The following is a 9,868-nucleotide window of genomic DNA, read 5'->3' on the forward strand; positions in this document are numbered from 1 at the left end:
ACATTGGTAGAAATCTTTGTGACCATGAGTTAAGCAAAGATGTATCAGATATAATGCGAAAAACATGATTCACAGAAGAAAAAAAATAAATTGGACCATCAAAACTGAGAACTTTTATTCAAAAGTCGCTGGTAAGGGAATGAAAAAATAAGCTACAGACTGGGAGAAATTTGCAAGTCACATATCTGATAAAGGACTTGCATCCAGAATATATAAGAACTCTCAAAACTCAGTAAGAAAATGACACGACCCAATTTTAAAATCAGTAAAAGATTTGAACAGACACTTCAGCAAGGAACATATATTAATGGCCAATGAGCACACCAGAAGGAGGCTTAACATCATTAGTTATTAGGGAAATAAAAAGTAAAACCATGAGACACTACTGCACACGTATTAAAATGTCTAAACAAGATTGACAATACAAAATGGGGAGGGTGTGGAGGAAGTAGAACTCTCATACACTTGGTGGGAATGTAAAAACGGCATAACCACTCTGGAAGATAGTTTGGCACTTTCTTAAAGACTTATACACTTACCATATGGACAGAGGTCTCAAAGAGGTTTAGAGCATTGAGGATACCCCTATGAAATATTCTACATGGCTTGTTTGCCTTTCTTGGGTTGGTGACAACCCTGTGGATAGGAAGGACAGAGTGGTGTGGGAGATGCAGGGCTAGAACCTGGATTTGGTTCCTTTTCACAACTTTGTAGGTGTGATCTGGGGCAGATTTCTCTCAACCTCTCTGAGCTTCAGTTTCTCCATGGCTACATCATTGGTACACAAGATTGAACAAGATCTATGACAGTATGGTTTGTAAAAAGCTATTTAAGTATGAAATATGCTATGTTGTCATGAAAATCAGAGAGTTTTAATTACTTGCTTGAGGCCACACAGCTAATGAATATTAAAAAAATGTATGATGCTAGAACTTGAAGGGACTTTCAGGGTGTTGTAGTCAACTCTGCACATTTGCAAGATGAGGAAATTAAAATACAGTGAGAGAAAGTTGTTTTCCCATGGTCTTTAGTGGGGGCAGTAATGAGTTTTCTATATTTATTTATTGTAATGGAGGACCTGGGAAGTGAACCCAGGACCTCATGCATGCTAAGCACGCACTCTACCACTGAGCTATACCCTCCCTCAACCTGCCTCTTCTTCCACAAACATGCCCTGGGACTCACTTCCCTTTCCATGACCTTGCTTTCCTCATCTTTTGAAGAGAATAGTTTTCAAAGGATGAGAACAAAACCTGTCTTGGTGCCCAGTATGTTCCATTGAAATTATCTATTTTTTTTACTTAAAAATTATTAAGGTGAAATAACAAAATAACCATTTTAAAGTGAACAGTTTACTGGCATTCACAATGTTGTACAACCACCACTTCTATCTAGTTTTAAAACATTTTCATCACTCCAAAGTAAAACCCCTTATTCATTAAGCAGTTTCTCTCCATTTTCCCTATCCCCAACCCCTGGTAACCACAAATTAAATATCAGTAGATTTTTTAAAGATGGATATCATACAGAATATCTTCTCCAAACAAAACAGAATGAAGTTAGAAATCAATAAAGAAGGAAAACTGGAAAATTCACAAATTTGTGGAAATAAATTATATGCTCTTAAAACAACCAATGGTAAAATAAGAAATCACAAGAGAAATTAGAAAGTACTTAGAAATGAATGAAATAGTAACACAGCTGACTAAAAGTTATTAGACATGGTGAAAGCAGCGCCAGGGGGAAATTTACAGCTATAAATGCTTACATTAGAAAAAGAGAAAGATCTCAAATCAGCAACTTAACTTGACAACTTAAGGAACAAGAGAAAGGACAACATCAACCAACTTAAAGCAAGCAGAAGGAAAGAAGTAAGAAAAGTTGTAGCAGAGATAAATTACATAGAGGGTAGAAATACAATAGAGAAAATGAACAAAACCAAAACTTGGTTCTTCAACAAAGATCAACCTTTAGCTACACTGGCTAAGGGAAAAAAGAGAAAGAAGACTCAAATTACTAAATCGAGAAATGGAAGTGAGAACATTACTACCAATTCTACAGAAATAAAAAGGGTGACAGTACTATAACAATGTATGACAATAATTTGAAGGAGCTAGATGAAATGGACAAATTCCTAGACATACAAAACCAAGGCTGGATCATGTAGAAATAGAAGATCCAAGCAGACCTATGATTAGTGAGGGGATCGAGTTAGTAATGAAAGCTCCCCCATCAAAGAAAAGCTCTGGACCTGATGACTTCACTGGTGAATTCTACTAAACTTTTACAGAAGAACTAACACCAATCCTTCTCAAAATTTTCCCAAAAAACTGAAGAGGAGGGAGCACTTCCTAACTCATTCTATGGGGCCAGCATTGCCCTGATAGAAAAAACAAAGAGACTACAAGAAAATTACAAACCAATATCCCTTATGAACATTGATGCAAAAATCCTCAACAAAATACTAGCAAACCAAATTCAGCAGCATATTAAAAGGATTGTATGCTCTGATCAAGTGGAACTTACTCCTGGAAAATAAGGATGTTTCATCATTTGAAAACCAATGTAATACACCACAATAACAGAATGAAGCAAAAAAAAAAAAAAAAAACATCTCAACTGATGCAGAAGCAGCATCTGACAAAATCAAACACCCTTTAATGATAAAAAAAAAAAAACCCTCAAACTATGAATAGAAGGAGATTACCTCAGTATAATAAAAAGCCATACATGAAAAACCCACAGCAAACAACATGGTCATTGGTGAAAGACACAAAGCTTTTCTTTTAAGATCAGGAACAAGGCAAGAATGCCTGCTTTTGCCACTTCTATTCAACACAGTATTGGAAGTTCTAGCCAGAACAATTAGTCAAGAAAAAGAACAAAAGTCATCCAAACTGGAGAGGAAAAGGTAGAATTATTTCTGTTTGCAGATGACATGATCTTTTTAAATGTAGGAAATCCTAAAGATCACACACATTTTTCACAAATAAAAAATTGTCTTCTCCCTTGTTATACAAGTACCTATAATATCCTCATTTTTGCCTGTTGTCCCACAATGCCTAAAATATTTACTCTTTGGCCTTTTACAGAAAATGTTTGCCAACTCCCGCTCTAGAAAATGCAATCTATAGTGACATAAAGCAGATCAATGTTTGCTTGGGGATGGGAGGCTTGGAGAGGGGCAGGTGAGACAGATTACAGAGGGTCACAAAGAAACTTTCGAGGTGATGTATATGTTCACTCTTGTAATTGTGGTTAGGGCTTCATGGTTGCATACATATGTCAAAACATACCAAATTTTGCACTTTAAATATGTACAATTTATTGTCTTTCAATTATACTTCAATTAAGCTGGTTTAAAAAGTGAGTTGATGAATTACAATGACAGTGAAATTCACAGTCTCACAAGTTTCTTATGTGTAATTCTGGGCACTGCTTGGGAAAGATTCAAGGATGCTGATACTTGGAATAGGGATGTCTTATGGAACCATGATGAAACTGATAATCTTGAATACCCAAATTTTCTGGGCCTCCTTTGCCAGTAGAAGTTATCTTGCCTTCTGATGTCTAAGGAGACTAGTGTTTCCTGCTTGAAAACTGTGAGAACCTCACCTGGGACAGATACCTAGATACCTCAGAAGGAGATACTCATCCTCCTGAAAATCACCACAACTGCTCTTGTTTCCATTAGACCCATGACGGGTTAAATCTCAGTGGGCTCCAGAGGATTTAGGTGCACACTGTATCTCAGGAGGAAATAATTTACACAGCAAAAGAATTGCAAGACTTTGCTGACATATATCAGCAGAAACCTGGGGAATTTGTGTAGAAGGGGATCCTAAGAATGTTAGACTAAGTTTTGCACTGGGTTGGATTGAATTCATTGATATGGGTGCACTTGCTCAAGTGTCTGGATTTAATGTGTTGGCTCATGCAGCTGCAGGTGACTCTAACAGTTGACATAATAAGTTTACCTGTTTTTTTTTTTTTTTTTTTTTTTAGTTTTTTTGGGTGGGTAATTAGGTTTATTTATCGAGGAGGTACTGCTAAGCATGCACTCTACCACTATGAGCTTTTCTCTTCCCCCTACATAGTAAGTTGACTGAAACTTGAACTTAACAGTGGCCTACCTTTAGTGAAGTGGAGACACCAGAACTTCACTGCCATGATGTAGAGTAGAGAGTCCAAAGGCTCAGGGAGATAGGAATTTCGGAGTAGATTTATCACGTGCAATCAACATACCACTCTAAATACATTCCATGAGGCTGTGAAGGGTAGCAGGGATATACCATTAACTGGAATGCCTTAATCCATTGCCAGTCTTTGGCAGTGGCTAATTAGTTGCCATGTTTCTAAAAACAAATAGATGAGAAGCTTACTAAAAAATTGCTTGATCTGTGTAACAGAGGGGAAAAAAAATCTTGCTCCGGTAGCCAAAAACCTAACTTGAGTCACTGCAGTGGAGCACCATGATCTCTCTCCCAGTTTCCAGACCTAAGTCAGCATAGATCCAGAGCCTTCTGACTGAAGGGGAGAGTGGGTGTCCTTGAGAAAGAAACTGGCCCGTTTACTGGAGTGACTGTGCATTAGGGAGAAGAAAATAGCCACAGCTTTTGAGGACTGGTAATTAGCATCAGTTAGTACTGATGCTAATTCCTGGGGATCCAAATGCTGCTGTGGCTCACCAAAGTGGGGACTTAAGGTGGTCATATAATAGATGGAGTCTTAGCTCAAACCCAGTTCACAGAAGGCTTAGATCCATGATCCCATCTTGCGGTTATTTCCAAGTTCCTAAGGATATAATTGGAATAGACTGATAGCAGCTGGAAGGATCCCCACAATGGCTCCCCGATCCATGGTCAGGAAACTGGCAGTGGTGGCAGGGTTTTCGGAGCTATGATGAACCAGAGGAATATCATCTTGGCCATTTTGATGACCATCGCTGCCCTGGCTGTGTGATTTTCTACATCTGAAGAAACATAGAGGTTTTTGCAGTAGAGAAGAACCAAGATGGAGGAGCCCAGAGTGAGAAAAGAAATGAAAGTTGGGGGCCTGGTGATGTGGACTGGGAGAGGGACAGCTTGAGAAAGGCAGGAACCTTGCTGCCTTTGTTACGGCAATTCTGGGATTTTGGACATGGAGAGAAAATTAGGCAATGATCTGTTTTGAAGGAGAAACTTCTTTACTCTAGCATCCTTATGTATTCCCAGTCTCCAAAGTCTGAAAAGAAGCAAATGGAGAGGACAGGGAAGAGGTGCCACAGAAAACTGGATTCCTGTCCTTGAGGTAGACTTGGAAGTATAGCCCTTATTATCATGTGGGCTGGAGCTCCCAGAAGGCAGGGGTACTGGACCCCACTGTTCTCTGGGTTACTGGAAGATGGAGGAGATAAAAACAAAGTGTGTAAATGCTGAAAGGCGAAGCCCAGGAAAGTGCAAAGGGACTCGGGGGCCAGACGCTAGCAGGAGATACAGATGTTTTTTGAAGAATGGAGAAGTTCCTAGAAGGAGATGGAAGGAGTGACCTTGAATTTATAGGAGAAAATGAGGTCAATCTTTGAGGCTATGTTCAGAGAAAGAGAAACATGAGAGACTGATCAGGGAAGACAAATGAGAGCGAGGTCCTAGAAGTGAAGGAATGTTTGATGAACAGGTGCCAGAAGCAGTGAATGAGTGAAAAAGGGTGGATAGGGCATCTATTAGTGTGTCTTCTGCTCCCTTCCTTCCTTTCCTCCTGAAGGAGGCAATTATGGAGATCTTTGCCTGGAGGTCCATTGGGAGGGAAATGAGAAATACAGAGCCTTCTCTTGAGAAGGAGATGGAAGATTTGCTCAGAAAGGGAGCTCATTCTCCAAACTGATTGCCAAGGCGTAGCTAGGGTGCGCCCACATTCTTCTGAAGGTTGAAGCAGGTCCTCACACCCTATTTGGATGGCAAAGACGTTTGTCGGCAGTAGAAAGAACCATAGCATGAGCCGCATTAGAAGAACCTTGGCTGCAAGGTTACACTCTAATTGGTGAAGGAGAATAGCAGTTGTTGGGGAGCATCCAACGCAGCGGCTGCACATTGGTGGCTTGCAGGCATGTATTGTTTGGCACACAAAAGATTTCTCCAAAAAAAGAAAAGAAAAATCGGGAGATTTCAATTTTTTAAAAAATCCAGACTTCTGGCTTCTTTAAAAAAAAAAAAAATCAAGATCTCTGGCAACATTGGGACACATCCCTGCCTGGCAGATGTTGGCTGGAGCTGAGAAGCAGGCACCCCTTTTAGACAAGGCCACATGCTCTCCAGTTTCATGGTGCCTCCTTGTTTCAGCCTATTTTATTACCTGTCTCATGCAGGCATTCAAGTTTGGGACCCTTCCTCTAATCCAGCCTCTCCTTTTATAGATTGAGATGGGTGCCCCAGAAGTCCAATCCCTTGTCCTAATCAGTAGAGCTAATAAGAGACAAAGACAGAGCTACAATTTTTGTCTCCTGGGACATACCCTGTATTCTTTCTGCTACCTGATGCTGCCTCTTCTTGGGAAACATTCAGGCTTTTGTGAAGGAAAAGTACCCCTGGAGGATATGTGTCAGGGAGATGGAGTCAAGTTGGATTTCATCATAACGAATATCTTATCTTGCTGCCTCAGCCACTCTCTCTTGACATGTCTTAAGCGAGGAATATGGCCTCTGTTTCATACGAATGGAGTCTGGTGTCACTGGACCCTCAAACTGGAATTACTTCCCAGATACACCTGAATAAAATGCAGTGAGCCACTGGAATTTGACACAACACTGTAAAGAGACAATAACTCAATAAAAAAACAGTTTTAGAAAATGCAGTGAACACTGGGTACTAGTACCTTAGAGTACCTAAGGGTACTCTTGAGAACTAAAAACTCTTCCCTAATTTATCCATGAGTTTATGGGTGTTCAGTATATACAATTAGGTGGTTTACTCTCACTCTTTTCCCTAACCTTAGGGGTGTCAGATACTTTTTACTTATTTAATTATATGTAAATTCCTTATTTTAAAATGTCAAACTTACAGAGAAATTGAAAGGCTACTACAAAGAACTTCAGCATAACACTTACCCAGATTCACAAGTTGCTAACATTTTGTCAATTTGTTTCATTTTCTCTGCATATAAAGAATATAAACAACTTGAACTATCTAATAGTATAGGTTGCATATATCATGTTCCTTTGCCCCATAACACTTTACTAAGAATAGACTCTTGCACATCTACAGAGTTATCACATTCAGCAAACTTATCATGGACGTAGTACTTCATAGTCTATATTCCAAATTCATCAATTTTCCCCACAATGTCTTTTATAGCAATTATGTTCTGGATTTAGGCCAGGATCAATATTTCATCTAGCTGTTAGTCACTTTAGCCTCCTTTAATCTGGAACAGTTCCTCAACCTTTCTTTGTTTTTCATGCCATGGGCATTTTTGAAGAACACAGTCCAGTTATTCCTTCTGTTTCTTCTTTTTATCTGTGGATGCATGTATATTTCCATGCAAACAGTATGTAAGCATGGATTCTTCTTTTATTCAATGCGCTCCTCCCCAGTGAGAACCATGGCTTCCACAATGTCTACACATTTACTTGTGTGTTCAATCCTACAATACACCCCAAATAGTTTCAGAATTGCCATGCCCTGACCACTACAGCAAACTGACTTAAGAATTAAAGGTTTGCAGTTATTTTTTTCTTGAAGGTGCCTGCAAGTTACTTGAATTAATTCTATCTTTTCCCCTTCAGGGTGTTATTTTTAATTTACCTAAAATAAGAGTTGGGCTCATTTATTTATGCTTGTATTCAGTTTTTAGGTACTCTGTTTCTGTTAATTTCATTTTTTAATATGTTGACCAATAACATGATTTGAAAAGTCAAAAAAACTATATGAAAGGGCCTACTCAAAGAAGTGCCTACCTCTCCCCAATCAGTGCTCTGTTGTTTCCTTCAACAAGAAGGATGTAGCCCAACAACCAAGGAACCCTCATTTTCCCCTACCTCTCACAGATGCTAGATTTTATTAGTTTTTGGTTTATCCTTCTTGTGTTTTTCTTTGCAAGAATTTGCAGATACATTTGTTTTCTTACTTCCTCTTCTTCCTTGTGCAAAAGCTAGCACAGTTTATGCTCTTTTGAACTTTGCTTTCTTCACTTAACAATGTATCCTGGAAATCACTCCATAGCAAATGTAATGGAGTGATGATAAGTCCATTGATAAGTTTGCATAGCAGATGTAATTTCTAAATTGCATATAATAAGACAACACTTCATTCCTCAGTTTATTGAGTGACTGTGTGCCAGCCACTAAGCTAGACATGAAGGATAGGGAAGTAAGTAAAATACAGCCCCTGACCTTAATGAGCTCAGGCTCCAATAGAAAAGGGAGCCATAGAAAGAAAACCATTACAGTGCTCTGGGAGCCCAGAAGAAGTCAATAACAAGATGTTCAAAAGGACTGACACCTGAGCTTGAAGAATGAGGACTAGATGAAGAAACAGCACGTGTAAAGGCAGAGTTGAATAAGGGCAAGGCATATGGTAGAAATGAGAGTTCAGTGGGGCCGAAACTTAGAAGGGTGTGGGAGCAGGATGTAGGTGGGGGAGACAGGAGTGTCCAAAATGAAACCAAAGAGGTGGCATGGCAGCAGGTGGTGCAGGTGATGCCAGGAAAAAGTTGGACTGTGTTATTTAGAGGTCCAAGAGACATGGTCTTTAAAATGCCACTTGGATTCATTCACAAGTATTTAGTTGACTGCCTGTATCATGCTAGGTATTGCAGAAGGAGCAGTTAGAGTAAGATCCCAATCTTTAGGGTGCTGATACAGCAGGAAGACAGAATGAAAGGAGCTCCTAGAATAAAGTGAGGAAAACTGCTGGACAAACACACAGGAAGGGACCCTAACACTCTGAAAGCTAGGAATGAGGCGGGGTGAAGGAATATTGCCTAAAGAGTAAGGCAAACTTTTAGCTAAGTGTGTGTGCATTTAGGGGAGACTTGCGTGTTGGAAGAGTTCCAGTGCTAACGCCTGGAGTGAAGAGAAATTGAGATAGTAAAAGTTTTGATGGGACCACAGACCCATCACTGCTCCACTCCATGCTCCACCTTGCAAAGAGTAATTCTTCAAAAATTCAAAACTGATCTCATCATTTTCTGTAAAAAGCTCTCCACCGCTTTGAGGATAATGTCCATGTCTCTTTCAAATCTGGTCCCAGGTTACTTACCTTTCCAGTTTCATTTTATTTAAACCTCCTCCTTCTTTAATTTTATACTCCAGACACCCTGAAGCTTTGTTACCTTGTCACATCCTGTTCCCCCTGCCTAGAAATCCATCACCAAACGCTGAATTAGGTGGCACTCCCAACTACTCTTATAGTGCTCTGTGCTTTTACCTAGTAGATCTCATCTAATTGTCTGACTCTACCGCTACTTTGAACTCCTTGAGGGCAGGAAGTGGTTTAATCACAGTTATATCCAGAGAACCTAGCCTAATGTCCTAATGCCCAGCTAATTTGAATGAATGAGGTTACCTTCATTGCAGAGTTGGGTGGCGGATTTTGAACTAGACCCTAGGAACCTTCGCCTTCAGTCTCTTTATTGTTACCGTTTAAGGGTTCATTCTAGGGCATGGAGAAACCATTAGGTTGAAAATCATTAAAATAATTTCGAATTAAGCATAGATTTATCTCCGAAGATCAGCATCCTCAAACTGATAACTTGAATGCCCATCAGTGTTTTATGTAAAAGCAGATGTGGTTGAGAGTAGCTCTTCAAGAAACCTACCACAAGTCTAAGAATTCCCTGGTCTAGTCCCGGGACTTCTTTACACCCAAACTCCGCCCATGGGCCCCTGAAAGGC

The sequence above is a fragment of the Camelus ferus genome, chromosome 18 (assembly GCF_009834535.1).
Source record: "Camelus ferus isolate YT-003-E chromosome 18, BCGSAC_Cfer_1.0, whole genome shotgun sequence".
NCBI classification, from domain to species: domain Eukaryota; kingdom Metazoa; phylum Chordata; class Mammalia; order Artiodactyla; family Camelidae; genus Camelus; species Camelus ferus.